The sequence below is a fragment of the Psammomys obesus genome, unplaced genomic scaffold (assembly GCF_907164565.1).
Source record: "Psammomys obesus unplaced genomic scaffold, mPsaObe1.curated_primary_1811, whole genome shotgun sequence".
Taxonomy (NCBI): Eukaryota; Metazoa; Chordata; class Mammalia; order Rodentia; family Muridae; genus Psammomys; species Psammomys obesus.
This window is the reverse complement of record NW_026592325.1, coordinates 1,034,225-1,055,398: the sequence shown is the minus strand read 5'-3', so window position 1 is coordinate 1,055,398 and position 21,174 is coordinate 1,034,225.

Genomic DNA, 21,174 nt, shown 5'->3' with positions numbered 1-21,174 from the left:
CTTCCTTCCTTCCTTCCTTCCTTCCTTCCTTCCTTCCTTCCTTCCTTCCTTCCTTCCCTTCAAATCAAAATGCCCAGTGTTTTTTTTTCTCCTTCCTCACTATTGTTGGTCCCTTGGTCCCCTCTCTCTGGGCCACTGCCAGGAAACAGACTCAAGATCTTGGGAAGAAACACTTTAGTCACCCACAGGTCCTGAGCAACAGATGACCTTCTTATCACCTCTTCTCCATGGGAAGGTGGCAAGATTTCTACCTAGATGCAGAGGAGCTTCTGGTACAGGGGGACCCCACAGATGTCCAGCTAAGGAATGGTTACCTGGGCAGGATCAGGGAGGAAGGATAGATCTTCGCATTGAGAAAGTTCCCCTTTGCCTTAGGTATTTATAAAAAGGATTTCATCTGTATCACTGACCAGTTTGTACATAAAAGATGAGTCAGTTTTTGCTTGGGTTTGTTATTTCTGTTTGGGAGATGGGGAGGAGGATTGGGCAATAAGAAACTGCATAGATTTAAACAAAGATCTACTGAAATCATCCTTAATTGTTTATGTATTTAAAACCACTTGCCTGGGAGGCTGAAAATGACATTTTCTATCTACCAATGTGCTTGTCCCTCAGCCATCTCTATGTTGTTGAAGGATTGTGAACAGAAAATTTATTCACTGCCGATATGTCCCTTAGATATTGGCAAATATATTGTGATAAAAAGTGGTCCAAAGTTCATGGTTTTGAGTGATCCTTGTTGTTTTTTCTTTTCTTTCGTGTGTGTGTGTGTGTGTGTGTGTGTGTGTGTGTGTGTGTGTTTCTTTGTTTTATTTTTTTACAATGCAAGGGGTTGGGGGATAGAACCCAGGTCCTCCAATGTGTAGGCACACTCTCATCACTGAGCCCCTACCTCCTGCCCCTGGGGTAGTCCCTTTCATTAAGCCCACCAAGGAGTGTTGGTTTTATTTCACAGGTGTTTGGCAGTGGAATTTGAATAGAAAAACATTAGATTCCACAGAGCCGCAGCCCTTAGCGTATTCTTCCCTAAGAAGAGATTCACTGTATAATTGAGTTGGATTTTAGCCATGGACTTTGAAAACCTCCCTTGAAGAGTCTAGTGTGGGGTCTTCATTTCATGCAACCCTCTCTGTCAGTGTGCTTTGCAGGGTCCCCCCTGTATCCTAGATGTTGGGTATTTAGGACAGAATGTCCTCAGGGACCCCAGAGCTATGGCAGAACTTGTAGGTGGTGTGAATAGTGTTTTCTGTGGATCTATTTGCTCAGGCTGTGGCCTTGATCCATCTCTTGGGTTTTCCCACAGTGGGAACCATTCCCTTCCTGGCTCTTAACAGCATTTGTAGGCTTGGAGAGCCCTATTCTTAGAAGAGACACATACTAGAGCTTAGGGTTTCAAACCTAAAGCCAAAGAGGGCACACTAGGGCTCTATAAACAGCATGCCTATATGTCACAGAGTACTCACACATGGCAAACCCAGCTCTCCTGAATGACAGACATGGCCTTGTGCCTCTGCCTATAAAATACAGCAGGTCTTTCTGGGACAAGGAACTGCTTCTCTTAAATTCCAGGAACAGTGTCCATTGTGTTCCTCCTTCAGAGTATTCCAGACTAGATGTGTTTAGGGTTGGCTCTGTGATGTTCTTGTTTACAGTCATGTGTGTGTGTATGTCCATGTGTGTATGTGTTTGTGTAGAATTAAAACTAATGTTTTGGCCCAGGTGTGGTGGTACATATTTGTAATTCCAGCAGTCAGGAGATGGAGAAGGAAGATTCTGAGTTTCCATCTAGCTTAGGCTGGATAGAACATGTCTCAGAGAAAGGGAGAGGGGTTTTAAAGTTGAGTACATCTAACACAAAGCATGAGGTGTCAAGGAATGGAGGGAAATGGAAAAAGTCCTTCCAACCTCAAACCATTTTGAAATTTCTATTTTTTAAAAGTATTTTTCTATATTGTGTGTTCAATATATTCTTCTCTTCCTCCTTCTCCTTTCTTTTCTCCCCCTCCATATAAGTTCCCTAGGCAGTTTCACTACTGCTTTTATTTAATGTGTATGTCCATGGTTTTATGTGACTATATAAAATTCAGTAACCACAAATGAGAGAAAACAGGATACTGGAGCCTGGCATCTTCAGTTGGGATTACACAAACATTCTCTATTTGTGGAGTCTGACTCCTGATTGCCTCTTACTGTGGTGATGCTTTGCATCCTTTTCCCTTTCCATAGTGATTTCCTGGAGCTGCTCATAAGAGTTTTCTGTTTTTTCCAGATAGAGCCCCTCACCTGGATTTTGTTAAAGCTTATTAAATCTGATCAAATAGTCTTACGTGTTTTCCCAGCGGGACCCTTTCTCCAGAGCCAAGATGAGGTTTCATTTTCCTGTTAGCTGCTGGTGTTTTTCCGTGCAAGTGGGCTCCTATAAGCACTTTCTGAATATGATATAGCATGCTCTGGTCAGAGGAGACCAAGCAGGCCAGGTGTGTGGGGAACAGTTTGTGAAAGCCAATGAGTTTCACAAATGTGTTCCATGATTAAAAGTTCTCGGCTTTCCCATTGGCAGTGGTCAGTTGTAACTGGAGGAGACCAGCGTGAGAGAACACTTTATTTCTGCATTATGATCTGTTGATGTGACTGCAAGCGGCTTGATAGAAGGGTGAAAATGCAGGTCTGTTCAGGGGTTACATCTACAGATGGTGCAGGGCCCACTGTGGTTTGGGTTTCTCAAGTTGGTGACAATCTGGCTTCATCCTGGTGATGTCATACCCATTTGAGTGGCCAGCTTAATTTCCAGTTTTCTCTCTTAGCTGTACTCTCATATCTTTGAGATCGGCTTCTGCCCCAGTGATGGATGTCTGCGATGTGGTCATTTCTGATCCTTCTTGCTTTTAATGTTTGATTAGGACTTGCCTTTAGAGTCTTTGATCACTTATCTCTTGCTGTTTGGATACCAAATGTCTCTTGACCTTTGAAAGAGCATGCTAAAAGTCCTAAGGCCAAGGCTGAGATGGCTCAGCAGTTGGGGGCACTGACTGTTCTTCCAGAGGACTTGAGTTCAGTTTCCAGCACCCACATGGGAGTTCACAACTGTCTGTAATTCCAAGATCTGACACCCTCACACAGACATACAGGCAGAAAAAACACTAATCTACATAAAATAAATAAATTATATATTTAAAATAGCCTAAGGGCTGTCTCTGGTAAGCTTCACTCTGGTTAGCTACGTTTGGGGAAGTGAAGAAAGAACGAAACCAAGAGTGCTCTCATTTGTGCTCTCCAGGGGATCTGGGGGGAGGCCCAAGCAGATGGAGTGGGAGCTAGTGGGGCCACTGCTCTGCTTGGCTGCACCAGGCATATGTCAGACATGTCACTGCTTGGGTGTCCATGCTGGAATGCTGGGGATCCCTTTTCACCTGGGCATCTCAGTCCTGCTCTCAAGATCCAACTTTAACTGCCACACAGGTGGAGGTGAAGTCTATAGTTCTCACAAACCCCATATTTTCCTACATTTCTCTCTCTGATTTATCTTTTAAAAAATCATGTCTGCGGCAAGGGGTTGTCAGAGGACAAATGGGGGAGTCAGTAAGCTGGTGCTTCTCTTACATCAAAAGCTGATAGTGCAGTGCCTTGTGAACTTTGTGGAGTTTGTGGATGTCTAAATTGAATATTTTACCTCCTCCTCCCTTCCATCCTACCTAAAACATGGCTTCTCCAAGGGGGTCACTATTTCAGCCTATGGCAGCACCATTACTGCCTGGATGTCCATGATATGACCTGGGCATCTTGGTCCTATTCCCAGGGCAGTTCACACATTCGCCTCAGTGTGCTGTGAGGTGGGCAACCAAAGTCCTGAAGCAGCCGAGCTACCTGCATCTTTTTAAAAGTCTTCATTGTGACATTTCCAGTGAACTGTTGAATCATGTCATAAACATCTCTATCCCATTGTTCACTCTTCTGATTTGTATTATGTTTCTCAATATACAGTTGTTTTGCCTGTTTTTACTGAGCTGTTTGGAAGTAAGATACAGACATCATATTGTTGATGTCGAAGAAGATAACCTTGAGTAGGAGTCTTGTCTAGATAAGGGTATCCTCTTCACTCTCATGGCCCCTACTACTAGAAGTTTTAGCTCTAGTTCCCCTCATATCTTCCCGGAGGCCTATTCTGATTTAAGTCTGCAGCTTGTTGCAGAGGTGCCCGCAGCCACCATTTCTCTTTTCTCTTCAGGTCTTCTGCCCTCCCACCCCTACTCTCCTCAGGTCTGATCTCCACCCTTATTTCTATTTGTGATCCCTCTTTTACCTTATCTCCACTCTTCAACCACTACCTCTGTTTATTCTATTTCCCCTTCTGAGTGAAATTTACTCCTCTTCCCCTGGGTCCTCCTTGGTACTTGTACTCTTGGGATCTGTGCATTGTAGCATGTCTATCGTGTACTATATGACTAAAATCGACTTATAAGTGAGTACAAAAAGGAGGAGGAGGAGGAGGAGGAGAAGAAGAAGAAGGAGACAACGACCCACATTCTCAGGGATGAGGATACAGCTCAGCAATCCAGTGCTTGCTTTGCATGTACAAGGCCCTGGTTTTAATCCTGTTAATGGGCAAAACACACACGTATACATAAAATAGAAAAATAAAAAAAAAAATAAAGAGAGGATGTTTGGGGTCCGATAGATTCTTAACAGGCCTTGCTGTTAAGAATGCTTACTATTCTATCAGAGGACCCAAATTCAGATCCCAGTACCATGTCAGGTGGCTTACAATCAAGGGCTCCTACACCTTCTTTTGGCCTCTCAAGACCACCATACACACATTCATATTCCTACACACATGTATACATAACTAAAAATAAGATTGCTCAAATTAAAAAGAACCTTTAGTTAAAAAGACAAAAGAACAGTTGCTGAGTTTCTTAAATACAAGGAGACACTACTGGCATAGGAGGTTGTGTGTGTGTGTGTGTGTGTGTGTGTGTGTGTGTGTTTTCACCCCAAGCAGAAGAGAGTGTTGTATCCACTGGGACTGGAATTACAGATACTTGTAAGCAATCATGTGGATGCTGGGGGTGAAACCTGGGTTCCCTGGAGGAGAAACCAGTGATCTTAATCACTGAACAAACTCTTCAGCCCAACACTCTGTCTTCTAATGTGACAAATTCTCCAGCTATTCCTACTGCTGTGTGCACCTCTGGCTGTTAGAATGTCCAGGATCCAAGCAGAGGGTACACAATGCATTGGTTGTAACAACTCTTTTAGTTACTTTTGATCTGGACTAGATCACATATATATATTAAAAAGTATATATGTATGTATATATATACAGTCTCACTACACAAACCTGGCTTGCTTTGAACTCAGAGTACTGGATTAATGGTGTGTGCCACCATGCTGTTTTTTTGTACAACTCCAGCCTAGTGCCCTGTAGACTGTCCATGCTGTATTTGCTTGTTTCCTCCAGATCAGATGGATTTGGGTGACGATGCTGGAGACATTCCTATCCAGGCACATTACTGTCTGTGGCAGTATGATGTGCGGCACAGACAGACAGGATGGATTTGCCTGCTGTTGCCTGTTCGCTTGACTGTGGTCAGACCTGCTTCTCTATACCCTTCCTACTCTCATTAGAACTATGACTCTGTGCACCCTGAGATCCTGTTCCTTTTTCTCCAATAGCTTCTCACCCAGTAGCTTTAGTTTTGATCATTTGCCTGAGTCTATAGTTATACTGGGGTTTGAAAATTATGGCTTAATTCTGTGCTTTTTTTAGTGGGTTTATTTTTATTATTATGAAGGTATTTGTGTGTTTCATGACATGCATGTGGAGGTCAGAGGTCAACTTTGTAGAGTTGGTTCTCTCTTGTCTTTATGTGGGTTCTGGGCTTCGCTCAGGTCATCAGGCTTACACAGAGAGAGCCTTTCTTTCTTTTTTCTTTTTTTTTTAAACAGGAGAGACATTTTGCTGACCCCATGGATTTATTTTGAATTCACTGTATTGTAATCTCCTATTGTCAATTATTTTTTATGCTTAAACATGTCTAAAGTTTGTCCAGCAAGAGAAGACAGCTCTTGCACTTTTGCCCTGTCCTCTTGACACTATGAGCTCCTCTAAGATGTTTCAGGCTGGCTTTTTTTTTTGTCCCCTCCCTGGAATCAGTGATTTCATCACATAATCCTAGTGTCTCATACTAGGAATTAAGACCCAAGACCTAGAAGAGTTTCACTGGGTTAAATGTTCTTGGGAGAACAGAGCTAAGACATTTAATATACAGAGACCTCAAGCATATGGACCAGCAAAAATAACACCCAATCAATACCATGGGCTTCACCTGTATTTTATTAGTTTACTATTCTTTTTCTATTTCTATATTGACATTCTCCAAATGCCAATATATTTATGAACTTATGTTATAATATGCAACAATTGTATTAGAATTTTTATTTAGTGGTATTAGGGTATGGAACCTACAGCTTTGCACTTGCTAGGTAAATACCACTGAGCCACATAGCCAGCCCTTTAAAAATGTTTTTATTTGATTTTTATTTCCCTGATGACTAAGGATGCTGAGCATCTCTTTAAGTATTTCTCTACCATTCAATACTTTTCTGTTTAGAATTCTTGTTTAGCTTTGTACCTCATTTTTACTGGATTATTTGTTTTGTTGGTGTTTAATTTCTTGAGTTCTTTATATATTCTGGATATTAGCCCTCTGTCAGATGTCGGATTGGTGAAGATATTTGTCCAGTCTGTAGGCTCTTGTTTTGTTCTGTTGACAGTGTCCTTTGCTTTACAGAAAGTTTTCAGTTTCATGAGACCATGTGACCATGCATGGAGAGGACCTAGACCCCCTGCTCAGATGTAGCCCAAAGGCTCAGTCTCCATGTGGGTTCCCTAGTAAGGGGAGCAGGGGCTGTCCCTGAACCCAGTTGCCTGCTCTTTGATGACTTCCCACCTGATGGAGCAACCTTTCCAGCCCACAGAGGAAGAGGATCCAGGCAGTCCTGATGAGACTTGATAGGCTAGGGTCAGATAGTAGTCTCTTTCAGTGGACTAGGGGAAGGGGATAGAGGATGAATAGGGAAGAAGAGCGGGTCCAGGAGGAGAAGAGGGAGGGGACTACAATCGGGATATAAAGTGAATAAATTGTAAAAAAAGTTTTTATTTTCTGTATTTGTGGGGGGGGGGCACATATGCATGTGCCCATATCAGCCACAGTGCACATGTGGAAGGTCAGAGGACAACTTGCAAGGGTTGGCTTTCTCCTTCCCACTGTTTGTAAAGATCAAACTCAGCTCATCAGGCTTGGTGGCAAGCATCCTCACCTTCTGAACCATCTCATTGGTCTGAAATTGTCATAAATTTTGAGATAAATGACCCAGGCTGGCTTCCAACTTGTTTGGTAGGCCAGGCGAGACTTGAACTCATGGCTTACTGCCTGAGTCTCCCAAGTCTCTGGGATTATAGGCTGCACCAACACACTTGGTTTAGTGTCAGAACTTTTAAACAAATAAGCTGCTAACAACACAACTATGTGTTGGTTGGGGTTTCTTCGCAGCCTCTCCACTCAGACTATTTCCCCAAGGGTGCACAGGATAATAGATTCAACTTTTCAATAGAAAAACTTCTTTTTCTTTCTCGTGGAAATCATAAGTTTGTTATGCAGCTAAGTCCATTTGTGTCTATTTATTGTGTCACATCTATCATTTATTTATTTATTTATTTATTTATTTATTTATTTATTTATTTATTTATTTTAGTTTTTCAAGACAGGCTTTCTCTGTATAGCCTTGGCTGTCCTGGATTTGCTGTGTAAACCAGGTTGGCCTCAAACTCACAGAGATTCACCTGACTCTGCCTCCCCAAGTGATGGGATTACAGGTGTGCGCCACTACACCTGTTTTCTGTCATTTATTTGTGTATTTGTAAATTCTTTATTCCCTCCAAAGTCTAAGTGCCATCAGGAATACTGCGTTCACATTCCCTCCATCTGTTTTCACCCTCTGCTCTTTCTCTGGTTTATCCTTTCTCTTCTCCCTTCCTCTCCCTCCCTTTCTTCTATCTTTCTCTCTTTCTTTCTTTTTCTTACCTTATTAAAAATAACAGCACAGCAACATAGTTGGCCACACCTATGAATCCTACATCCATGTATTTAAACGAACATGGGTGGAAAATATTTTTAAAATTCCATCTTTAAGCTTTTTACCTTGTTGTTTACTGAACAATATAATATAACTATTTACATAGGATTTACATAATATTAGGTAGTATAAGAAATCTAGAGATAATTCAAAGTATATGGGGCTGTATGTAGATCATAGGCAAGTACTCTCATTTTATAGAAGTAATTTCTGGCTCTGTGGATTTTGATCTGAAGAGAACAGATTCAGCCTCCCAGGAGCATGAAGATATGGTTGGTTTTTCTATTTTATTTTAATTATATGTGTAAATATGTATCTGCATGTGAGTATATGCTCATTGGAGCAGTTGCCGTAGCTGCCCAGGTCAGGTCACTGGATCCCATGAAACCTAAGTTACAGGCAGTTGTGAGCTACCTGATATGGGAACTGTAACTAAACCTCGGTCCTCTGGAAGAGCAGTACATCCTCTTAAACACTGAGCTATCTCTCCAATCCCAACAACTGAATTCCATTTTTTTTGAGACAGGGTTTCTCTGTGTAGCCCTGGCTGTTCTGGACTCACTTTGTAGACCAGGCTGGCTTCAAATGCACAACAATCGCCTGCCTCTGCCTCCCAAGTGCTGGGATTAAAGCCACATGCCAGCACGCCTGGCTGACAATTGAATTCTTAAAGTTGTATTTGTCAACTTTCTGTTACTTGAGATAAATCAGCTTATAAAATGAAAGAGATTATTTTGGCTCACAGTTTTGGAGGTTTTAGTCCATGGTTAATGCCCATGGCCAGTGAGCACCATTGCTTTTGGATCTGTGGGGAGGCACTATATCACAGCAGAGATGAGTTGGAGGAGAAAAGAGTCCCTCATCCCAGAGACAGTAAGAGCCAGAGCTACCCAATGACAAAAGGATCTACTAGCCCCATCTTTTAAAGGTTCTGTCACCTCCTATTAGTGTCACAGAATGGAGACCAAGCCTTTAAGACATGTGATCCAAACAATAACAACTACCCTTCTATGCTTATTCATTAGTGAGATCATCTCAATGGCATCTCATCTCTATTCAATGCCCATATGGCATTGTGGTGTGTGGCCAACATACAGTTTAACCATCTAGTCCCCCTGTGGAAAATTTCTCGGTTGGTTGTTTCCAATGTTTTTTGTTTTGTTTTTGTATGGGTGTGATGTCTGTACAACACGTGTATGTTTACATAGACCAGACGAAGACATCAGACCCCTTGGAACTGGAGTTACAGTTGTAAGCCACCATGTGGGTATTGGGTATTGAACCCATGTCCTCTGGAAAAGCAGCAAGTGCTCTTAACCACTGAGCCATTTCTTCAGCCCCCGTTTTTCAATGTTTTTTTAGACAATCTGAGCAGCCTCCTGCGTTTGTTGCCTTGCAGTTGTGGGAGAAGCCTTCATGCTTAGCTTCCAGAATTATTTCGTTAGATATTGTCAAATTCCTTCCCACAGTAGTTGGACCGTTTTGGACCCTCACCAAAATCATAGTCTGTTTCCCTCTATGGTGGCTGTTTCCAGGCCTGCTGCTAATGGGTGGTTCAGCATAGTCATTTGTATTTCTCCTTGTGTGTTTTCATGTATATGAGATATTTGCAGACTTTGTTTTGCTCTTTAAGATGTATCATTTGCTTCTGTCCGTTGTTTTGATTTTCAAAGCTCTTTTATATATGGAGAGTTCTATACTTCTTGAACTCAGCTCTCCCTTCTATGCTGCCTGTTCTAGTTAGCATCAGCTGTCAACTTGACACAAACCTGGAGTTACCTGGAAAAAGGGAATCTCAGCTGAAGAATTACCTCTATCACTGGCCTGTGGGCATGTCTATGGGGGACATTTTTCTGATTGCTGGTTGATGTGGGAGGGTCCAGCCCACTGTGAGTGGTACCATTCCCAGGCAAATAGGTCTGGGCTGCAGAAGAGGGTGTGAGCATGGAAGCAAGGTAGCAGGCACTATTCCTCCCTTGTCCCTGCTTCAGTGACTGCCTCCATGCTCCCTCCTTGAGTTCTCTCCTTGCCTTTCCTAGCTGATAGACTGTAAACTGTAAGCCAAATAAACCCTGTCCTCCCTAACCTTGATTTTGGTTAGTGTTTTATCAAACAAGAAGTCAAACTAACAAGACACTGGCTATCGCCTGATCTTGCTCATTAACACCCCTCAAATGGGGCAGAATGGTTATTTCTTCCCTGCCTCAATCTCCTGTCCTTTGACCTTGACTCCTGCTGTGTGTTGGGGTTAGAGTGAGTGATTTCATTATTATTATTTAAATATTTATTTGGGAGGTACTCAAGCCATGACACATGTATGGGAGCTGGTTGTGTCCTTCCACCATATGGGTCCCTGGGATTGAATTTAGGCTGCCGGGCTTTATGACAAATGACTTTACCTGCTCATTCATCTCAATAGCATCAAGAATAATCTTAAAATACTAATCTGTGTATCATCTCCAATAGATAGATGCCCATTGTCCTTGGGATAAGGAATTCCTTAGCAGGCTGTTGAAAGTCCTCGCCATAAGCTAGGTGTCTCCAATCCCCAACTCCCACACCCCAGTTTTCAATCCTCCTACTTGGTCTTCAGAGCTCTGTCTAAACTTTACATTCTTGGGAAGGTCTGTGTTCATTCCTCTGTCACTATTTCCAGGTGCCATGGGCTTTGTCATTCCATGGTTTTATCCCAAGCCTACAAGCTTGTTGAGGGCAGAATGTGGCCTAATTCTCTATAAATATTAGTAAGGGATTCTAAGAAATTTGTTTTCAAATTTGAAAAACTTTACTTTCTTTTTCAAAAAAATTATACTTAAGCCAGACATGGTGGTACATCCCTTTATTTGCAACACTTGGGAGACAGGCAGCAGGAGTATCTCTGTGAGTTTGAGGTCAGCCTGGTTTATATAGTGAGCTCCAGAACAGGCAGGACTACACAGAGAAACCTTGTCTTAAAACAAAACAAACAAACAAACAAAAAACCCATTTGGAGCTAGAGAGAGATAGCTCAGCAGTTAAGAGTACTGCCTGGTTTTCTAGAGGATCCAGGTTCAATTCCTATCACCCACATGGTGGCTCACAACCATCTCAACTCCAGTTCTAGGAGATCTGACTGACACCTTCTTCTGGCCAGGCATGTACAAACATATGTTCAGACAAAACACTCATATACATAAAATAAATTATAAAAAGACCATTTTAAAATTTATTTACTCATTTGTGTTTGCACATGTGTGTGCCCATGTGTATGTACCATAAGGCTCATATAGAGGCCAGAGGACAACCTGAGTGAGTCAGTTTTCTCCTTCCACCATGTGGGTTCTAGAAATTTAAGGTCATCAGGCTCAACAGCAGCCTTTACCCACTGAGCCATCTTGCTGGCCTCTTAGGAACTTTTAATTCACTCCTTCCTTCCTTCCTTCCTTCCTTCCTTCCTTCCTTCCTTCCTTCCTTCCTTCCTTCCGTTTTTGCGTGTATGTGTGTGTGTGTGTGTGTACTCACATGTGTAAGTGAGTTCATCTGGAGGTCAAAGGAAAACTTGTAAGAGTTGTTCTCCCCTCCTGAAGATCTAATTTAGGTCATCAGGCTTGGTGGCAAGCACCTATACTTGCTTAGTTCTCCAACCCTTGGGTAGTGGATAACCAGTGCTTTCCCCTTGGCAGATTGCTGGGTGCCAGGCAACAGCAGGAGGAAGGGGTATTTTGACTATCTGAGAACTCAGATGAAATTTCTGAAAGTTAAGTGCTTATTTCCAGAATTGATCAGGTACCACTTAGTTTTTTGTTGTTGTTGTTGTTTTGTTTTGTTTTTGTTTTTGTTTATTCCAGTGTGACTGTCTTGTTCAATATTCCTTCCTTATTCAATCACCAGAGAGTTTTGAGATGACGGGAGGAGGTTCCTGCGATCAGACGATGGCCCTGGTGGCAAGTATCCATGAGAGGAGTTGAGGGTCAGAACTTAGCTGCTCAGTGCATGAGCAGACCCCTGCTGGCAACAACATCACTGCTGTGGACAGGAGGTACAATTAGCATCACCATAGAAACCACCAGTCCTGCTCTTATCAATCATTATTATGAGGTTGGAGGGGGAACGAGAATTAAGTTCAGTTTAGAACAGAAGAATGGTAAGAGTCCTTTCAGAAAGCTGCTGCAGTCTGCCAGAAAACAGGCTCCCACCTCTTAGGGAACCACAGAACATTCTCTCTCTCTCTCTCTCTCTCTCTCTCTCTCTCTCTCTCTCTCCCTCCCTCCCTCTCCCTTCTTTCTTTTTTAAAAAGACTTTACTTTTATTTTACATGTTTCAATGTTTGCCTGAAGGTATACCCATGCTGTAGTGTCTGAAGAAAATGGCATCAGACCCCAGAGATGGGTTACAGATGATTGTGAGCTGCCATATGGGTGCTAGGAATTGAACCAAGGTCCTTTTGGAATAGCAGCCAGTGTTCTTAACCTCTGAGCCATTGCTCCAGTACCAGTATTTTCTCTTATGTTTTTTATTGGGAGTCTAGCCTTTAACAGCTAGGCCATTTCTATAGCCCCAGTATTTTCTCATGAACAGAACATTGCCTAGCCCAGTAAACAAGACCATCCCATGCTGAGTCACATGACAGGCTCAGAGCACACAACCTGGAACTACTGCTGTCACGTGGATGGTGCCTCATTCTATAGAGTCCACAGTGAGTGGCAAGGGTAGGGACTTTGCTCATGTCTGCGCACTGGGGCCTTGAATATAGTTTACTCAAAGGGCCTGCACTGAAGTGTGATTGTCTTGTCCACCTATAAGAGTGTCCCACCCTATGTCAATAGTGAGACACCATCTGTCAGACCACCAAAATCACTTTAAATGGGCTTTGTCAGAACTTGAACAGGATTCAGGGCACAACTAACCACAAATCAAAGAGTAAGTTGGCTCAGTGGTGTGGTTCCTGGTCTGTAAAGGGTTAATGGCACTGGGATAATGCCTCAGCCAAGGCTTCCCTTCTGGCCCTTCCAGGCATCCCCAGTAGCACCTGGTTCTTCAGGTCTCAGAACTGTGTCACACTGAGGGCAAGAAAAAAACTCTAGGCTCTGCTCAGATCCCATCCCCTTGTACCCTGCCCCTCCCCAAGGTTCCCCTTAGCCAAGGCATTTCATTCCATGGGACATCTGTTGGGTTCTGTCTGTTACTTTATCCAGCAGGCTTATGCTGCTTGGAGAGGGTGACTAAGGGAAACGGGGGTATTTTCAGCCAGGGGCCATCATCATTGCAGGATCAAGTGTCTTTTTGGTGCTCTGGATTTCAAGACAGGTGTGTTTTTATTCAGGAGAAACAGAGCACTGAAATTAAAACATTACCCTCCCTAACCGTCCCAGGCTGCCCCACTGGTGATGGCAGCCACCATTTTGCTTGCAGAAAAACCATAAAACCTTAAACCATGAGGCCAGGCTTCTGATCTCTTCCTCAGCTTCTAATGAGGGTGTAAATTCACAAAGCCATAGTTCCCTCCACTCTGTGATGAGCTTCAGCCTTGCTTTACCAGCCCTCAGGACTGGCAGGAGGGTGTTGGTGAGATGCTCAGAGGCTTGGGAGGGCAGTGGTCCTCACTGGGAGACCACATGGTTATTGGGTCCCTTCTGTGTGCAGGGTGGTTCCTCTGTGGTCTGAGCTCTCTTTCAGGCTAGAGATGCGAAAGAGAAAGAACAGAGTTGGAAAGGAGGCCAGATTTGGCCATCTCCAAAAATTATACCTGTCCTAAGGGTGGGGCACTTTTTTCCGTTATACTTTAATTTTTGTTTTGAGTGCTGGGAATCAAGCCCAAAGCCACACACATGCTAGGCAAATGCCCCCTGCTGTGAAACATTCTTAAAACTCTCACCCATCTATAGCTTCAATACATAAATTTTTCAAGAGATAAATTTTATATCCTTTCAAAACTAATTATGTGGAGGCTGGAGAGATGTCTCTGTGGTTAAGAGCACTGGCTGCTTTTCCAGAGGTTTGGGTTCAATTTACAGCACCCATACAATGGTTCACAACCATCTGTAACTCCTTCTGACCCCTTAGGCATACACATGTACATTCAGGTAAAACACCCATATACATAAAATAAAACAAACAGTCTTTTTATCAAAGTCATAATGCATATAGATGAAGTCAGATAGTACCAGGAGACATTGAGCAATACTGATTTATTCTTTTTCCCTCATCTTCTCCCATCTTGGTCTTAGAAAGGGCCAGCCTCACCTTTTCTATGTGTTTCCCCTTGTAGCTAATCCTATGTCCAACTGATGTTGTTTCTCAGTTTTTCCTTTGTAGACGCCCATTGGTTTCCTGCTGTGGGGGATGAGAGCTTGGCTCTCCTACACTGTGACCCCATCACCTCCTTCCACTCAGCTCTCCACAGTGTGCTCCTATCAGGGTTAGGGCTAGGGTTCAGCTGATAGCGTCTGCTTTATTGTGAGTTCTCAAACTGTCCTACAACTGAACTCTTATCTTACCCCCCAAACCTGCTGATGATTTAAAAACACATTCTTGTATTCTGTGCCTGTTCTCCATCTGGAGAGGGAATCTAGTCCTCCCCTTTCAACATAGCCACTGGATTCTGAGGGACAGATTCTCAATGAAGTAACACTATTCCGATGGGCACCAGGTCAAAAAGGGTTGGTTTGAAGTTCAGAGTCTTTGGGAAGAAGTCTGGTTCTCTGGAAGATGTGATGGGTGGAAATCACATACAGTTACAGAGGTGCTCCAGGAGCCCCACTGGCCTACCTTCAGCTCTCAGGCTCTGGTGGAAGCACCAGAGATGGGAATGAGAGAGATGTTCTGAGAGGACCTGACTCTACTTCCCCTGATAACTGCCTAGTTGAATCCTGTCATCTGCCATGACTACAGGAACTAACAGCTATCACTGATTCCATTTTATGCCACTCCATTTACAAGTAACAGGAATAGCTCTAACCATGGCCTCCCCGTCTCACATGACTGCAGGGTCATCCTTTCTGTTCATACCGTTTTTTATTTCTCTCTTTCATACTCTTCCGTCATTGGATATGTTAAGAAATACTTTGGTTCTGCCTTTAAAGTCAATCAACAATCTATTGTTCTCACTCCTCTAATACTAGCTAGTCCAAGCTGCCATCATCCAACTGAGAAAAGCATTATCACCTTTCATCTAACTGCAGCAGCATTCTGCTGCATCCCAGTCCCTCTTAGAGTTTATTCTAAACACAGCAATAATAGTCACCCTGCTGATAGGTGAGTTACATAGGTCACCCTTCTGCACATAACTGCAGCAGCTTCCATCTCATAGAAAAGCCTCACAATGGTCTGAAGGCCTCCACATCAGGCCTCTCAGAGCTCTGACTTTACTGTCTCATTTCTCCTCCCCAGTTACCCCAGTCCCTCCCCCTTGGCAGTCCTTGAATGCATTAGGCTTGTTTTGTTCGGTCCCAAGTATGAGGTAATCTGTTCCTCAGCCTCTGTTCTCAATATTATTTATTGCTTAAAAAAAAATGCCTAGAAATCTATTGTCAGTTGCTCATTCTACCCCAGGGTATTAAAACATTTCTGGACACTATCTACACCTCAAACAGGTCATTTTCTTTGATTGCTTGGGCACTCCCCTCCTGGTATTTGCTATCTTCTTGCCCCTTTGGACTGATTGCTTTCTATCTGCTATCATCCTAAGAGTTCTCTGCTCTCTGGTGTGATGGTACAGCAATACTTAATCCATATAATATTTCTTAGTTTACTTTCTCATTTTGTTGGTGCACATCCTGCAGTAATTTTTTTTACTAGATTCTTTTTAGTTATTAATATGTGTGTGTAGGCTTATTTGTATATTCACTATGCTCATGCAGTACCTGTGATGGCCAGAAGAGGGCATTAGATCCCATGGAGATGGAGTTACCAGCAGTTGTGAGGTGAACTGAACCGAGGTATTCTGCTAGAGCAGCAATTTCCGTTACCCACTAAGCCATTTTTCCAGGTCCTGAAAATGCCTTATTCCATCTTCATATTACATCAAAACCCACCCATGTTTATCGCACTGCTCAGGTGCACACTTCATATTACACTGATCATTGGGTTGAAAGTATTCTAAGTTGGAAATAATTTTCACACTTGAGTTTCTTGAAAGGATAATTTTCTAATTTTTTTTGTGGCTACTGAAAAGCCCAGCACTACCCGGTTCCCAGTTGTTTATATCTTCTGGTGCCTTTAAATCTCTCTGTGTCTCTGTCTCTGTTTCTCTCTCTCCGTTAAGCACTGGCTGTCGCTGTCCTGGACTCTCTTTGTAGACCAGGCTGGCCTTGAAGTCACAGAGATCTACCTGCCTCTGTCTCCCGAGTGCTGGGATTAAAGGAGTGCAACCACCACCCAGCTGCTTTAAAATCTTTTCTTCAGTTCTAGAGTTTGAATCTGAAGTTTGTGCTCATGCTTCTTGGTCTCTATTTAAGTGTGCCAGGCACATAGCGGAGTGTTTCAATCTGTTGTTTTCTGAGTGTTGTTTAAGTGTTGGGAAATGATGCTTTAACAGGCCTCCAAACCTTAGTACAACTGATGCTGAGCACTGTTCTGATTAGACCCTAGCACGAAGACCCCCAAACCTACTAAAATGAATAAAGATAATACATTTAGGGACTTTACTAGATCCTGGAAATGTATTATCTTTACCTTTCGGCTTCTGTAGTTATGTTTCTCACTGTTCTTACTAATCAATGTGTGTCAGTCAAGATGTGGAGCTTTGAGCATAAAATACAAAGGACAGTGAGGATTGGGGGCTGCAAGATTTGGGCAAGTTCACTGGCCAGCAATCAGACTTTCTATTCAGCTTCAAGGGTGTCTATGTGTGTTCTCTGATGGAATTATCTCATAACAATATTGTTTTTTAATTATAACTTCCTTCATTTTTTGTCTGCTCTCTCTTTATTAAAATATTTTTAGTTGGAAATTGGACTTTCTGGGAAGTTCTTCATTCTTTCTTCAGTTGTAACAAGTTGAACATTCCTAGACTGAAAGTCAGAAATATGGCACTAGAGCTCCCATGACGCTCAAAGTAATTCTGACATTGGAGCATTTCATATTTTAGAAATTCAGATTAGGGATGTTGAGTCAATGCAAATAATCCGAAATATGAAAGCCCTCCTGAAACACTCTCGGTCTAAGCATTTTGAATACGGCATACTCAGTCTGAGTATTAACAGCTCCACTACAGATGTATACATCACATTGGTCAGTTTTCTGTTATTGTGACAAAATACTGGGGATAGTAAACTTACAGTGAAGAAAGGCTCATTTTGGCTCACAATATCAAAGGTTTCAATCTGTGATCGCTGGACTCTGCTACTTTGGGCCGGGAGCAATACAATGTGTTATGACAGTGGTGCACAGTGGAGATGCGTGGAGGTGTGACGCAGTGTATGATGACAGCGGTGCACGTGTGGACGTATGACACAACGTGTGATGATGACAGCGGTGCACTCATGAGTTATGAAGCAAAGAGAGAGAGGAAGGAGCCAGGCTTCTAATGTTACTTTCATGGGCATGTCCTCAGTGACCTAGTCTCATCCACTAAGTCCCACCTCCTTAAAGGTTCCATTGTCCTTCAATGCCACAGGTTAGTCTCTGGGGGAGCATTAAGAAGCAAACCCAACATAGAAAACTGGCTTTCAAATTTTTATTTATTCAGTTTTACCTTTTTCATTTATAAGTACATCATTTACCCTTTCTTCCCTCCAACCGCTCCCATTTCAAATTCATGGCCTCTTTTTGTTTTTACAAATGTGTGTGTGTGTGTGTGTTCCCAAATAATTAAATACAGACATCTCAGTTTGTATAATGACACTTTTATGTATATTTTCAGGGATTGAACATTTGGTATTGGTAATTGACTGGTTACCTGGGGAATACTATTTCTCCCATTCACAGCATTCTTATTGTTTGTGTGTATGTGCACATGCCACACACACACACACACACACACACACACACACAGTAACAGGCTCTTGACCAAACTCATCCCTTTCCTCATTTTATTATCTCATGGGTATTCATATGTCCTTCTTGGCATTATTTGCCACTTATCAGGGTTCTAAAAGGATTCTAGATGGTGAGCAGCCCATCAGGCCAACTCAGGCAGGGTTGCTGTCTTGCTCAAAGAAGGATGGGCAAGATGTACTCTCCCACTCAAGTCTGCACATGCCTTCCATGGTGAATCTCCCAGGAGATGGACCAACCCATGACATTCCCAGGGGTGGACACTGCACCCTCTACAGAGTTGTTGTAAGCTAATCCAAATGAAATGCTTTGCATAGCATCTGACATCTGACTGGTCTAGTGACAGTAATTATAATGATTCTTAAAACCTGGGATGAGCATAAGAACTCTGGAGAGTCAGGCAATATTCTGTGTATTCTAGACTCAGCCCAGAAGCCAGAGGCAGCTTTTTGCCCTCTGTACATTCTCCCTGGGTATTGGCTGTTATTACAATGTTTCATTTGCTAGTTGGCTTAAACTTCACTTGGAATGTTCTTGCTTCTTGACATGAACCCGTCTCCTTGCAAATCATCATTTAGTGTCTTTCCATTCCCCCCTCCCCTTTAAAGTTTGCTTCTGCTCTTCCAAGCTCATCTTTTACAAGGTTAAATCTCTTTAACTTGTAACAAAGGCAACTGGTCTATTCAGTCTTTGTTACTAATTGCTTAGAAATATCTACCGTCTATCCATCCAGCGCCCCACACCTGCAGACAGGATTTTTATATGTAGTACCCCTGACTGTTTTTGAACTCACTCTGCAGACCAGGCTGGCCTAAAACTTAGCGATCTGCCTGCCTCTGCCTCCTGAGTGCTATGATGAAAGGCCTGTGCCGACACATCTAGCTTCGTCCTGCTAGTTTTTGTTTGTTTATTTATTATAAAAAATTGTGGGTGGGGTATATGCACATGAGCGCAGATGCTCATGAAGGCCAGAAGGGGGCACTGGATCTCTTGGAATCGGAGTTACAGGAGGCTGGTAGTTGCTTAATGTGGCTGCTTGAAACTACACTCTGATACTTCACAAGAATATTATGTGCTCTTAACTGCTGAGCCATTTCTTCAGCTCTCAACAGACCAATTTAAATATCAACCCTGCAACCAGAGATCTATCTGTCCAGCAGGCAAACAGTCCTCTAGGGTTCAGTTTCCTCATCAGTCAAATGTAGATGACACTAATATCATCCAACACTGAGCTATCCTGAGGATTGAAGAGGTAACCAACCCAGTACAGAGCTCAAGAAAGCTAACCACCACTGTTGTCCTCTTTCCCAATTTAAACCCCCTGCAAACTTTTGAGCTCCAGAAACCACAGGAGATGAGGCTTCCTACGTGTGGGAAGCTATTCCAACGGCTGAGGCAGAGGAAATGTGATCTTGATTTTGTTTGTAGCTTCTACTACACTGCATAGCAACAGAGCAACAACTAAATACAGCTGGCCCACTTCCCGAGGCTGGCAGTTCGCTTTTTAAAAACATATCAGAAAGACTTAAAAAACATTCCTGAAACTTCTACTTTCATATCACATCGAGATATCTGTTCTGGTAAAAATGGCATTTGATGCTTGTTTTTCTCAGAGTGGCTCTCCTCAGAAAAACACTGAACACAAATTTTCTTCTGTGCTCCTTTGGAAAGGGGTTAGAAACTAGTCACCATACTGCCCTCTAGTGATTTTCTTGCATTTGGGAGAGTCATCCCCCTCATTCTCTTCTGGATTATTAATTAGCATAACCAGCTGGAAAGAAGCTAACTCTGCCCAAAAGGATGGTTTGGGGCATTTTTGTTGATGCTAACAGTAACCCTCAGAGAAGCTGCTCTCTTCACTCTAAACCGCTGAATACTAATGAGGAAGCTTGTGAACCACCAGGACTCCATTTGTTATTCATAGTATCGGACTCACTGGAAGATACAGCTTTGCTACAAACCAAGACAATGCCCTCGTTTTCAGCTGTTTGAAATATGGGGTTTGAGTTTCACTAATGTTCATTCTTGCAGAACTAGCTCTTCCATCTGGGGGGAAGTCCATGGTCCATGGGCTACATCGCTCTAGTTTCCTGCAGGTTCACAAGCTCCCCCCCCCCCCCCCCGTTAGTTAGTCCCCAGTAGTGTGGGAGTAAAGAGAGCGGGCCTCTTTAAGAGTTACTGTTAGCACCAACAAAATGTTCCCCAAAATATCCCTTTGGGCTAATCCAGACTCTTCAAGCTGGATGTGCTAATGGCCCAGAAGACAATCAGGATACACCCTCACCCCAGTACACCATCATGGCAGATTATTTTGAGCCAAAAAAATGTGGAGCAGCTGTAGTACAAGGAACTTGTATGTCTCTCTTCTCTGCTGGATAACAGGAGTGTCACCTGACCAGCCAGACAGAGCCCTTCCTGAGTCTGCATAAACAGAGCCAAAAGACACAGCTCTTGTCCTCCACACTTCCCCAGTATGTTTCCCAGCACTTTCCAATGGTTCCTACACCTTTTCCTAGAAGCAATGCTTTCTGTCCAAAAGATATGTAAGCTCCCCCTGGACTGACTCTAATTGCTATTTGATATTTCTCTGTGTATGTGTTTAATAGAGAAAGAGTCGTGGTCTTGATTCACTAATTTTTTTTTTTTTTTTTTTTGAGACAAGTGTCACTTTGTTTCTTAGACAGGGTGAGAACTTGCTATGTAGTTCAGGCAGGCCTTGAACTTGGGATTCTTCTGCCTCAGCCTCCTGAGTGCTGACTTTCATATCTGGCTCTGGCTTTTTGTATTTGAAACTTCCAGGCATAGTAACATTAACATTAACATTAGCTGGGCAGTGTGGCACACACCTGTAATCCCAGCACTTGGGGAGGCAGAGGCAGGTGGATAGCTTTGAATTCGAGGCCAGCCTCGTCCAGGACAGCCAAGGCTACACAGAGAAACCCTGTTTTGAAAAAACAGCAACAATACATTATTATTAACATAAATATCAACAAATTGCATGGCTTCTCCTTTTACTAATTTAATTTTTTCAGGTTCCCTAGTCACTGAAGGAAAGAGATAAAC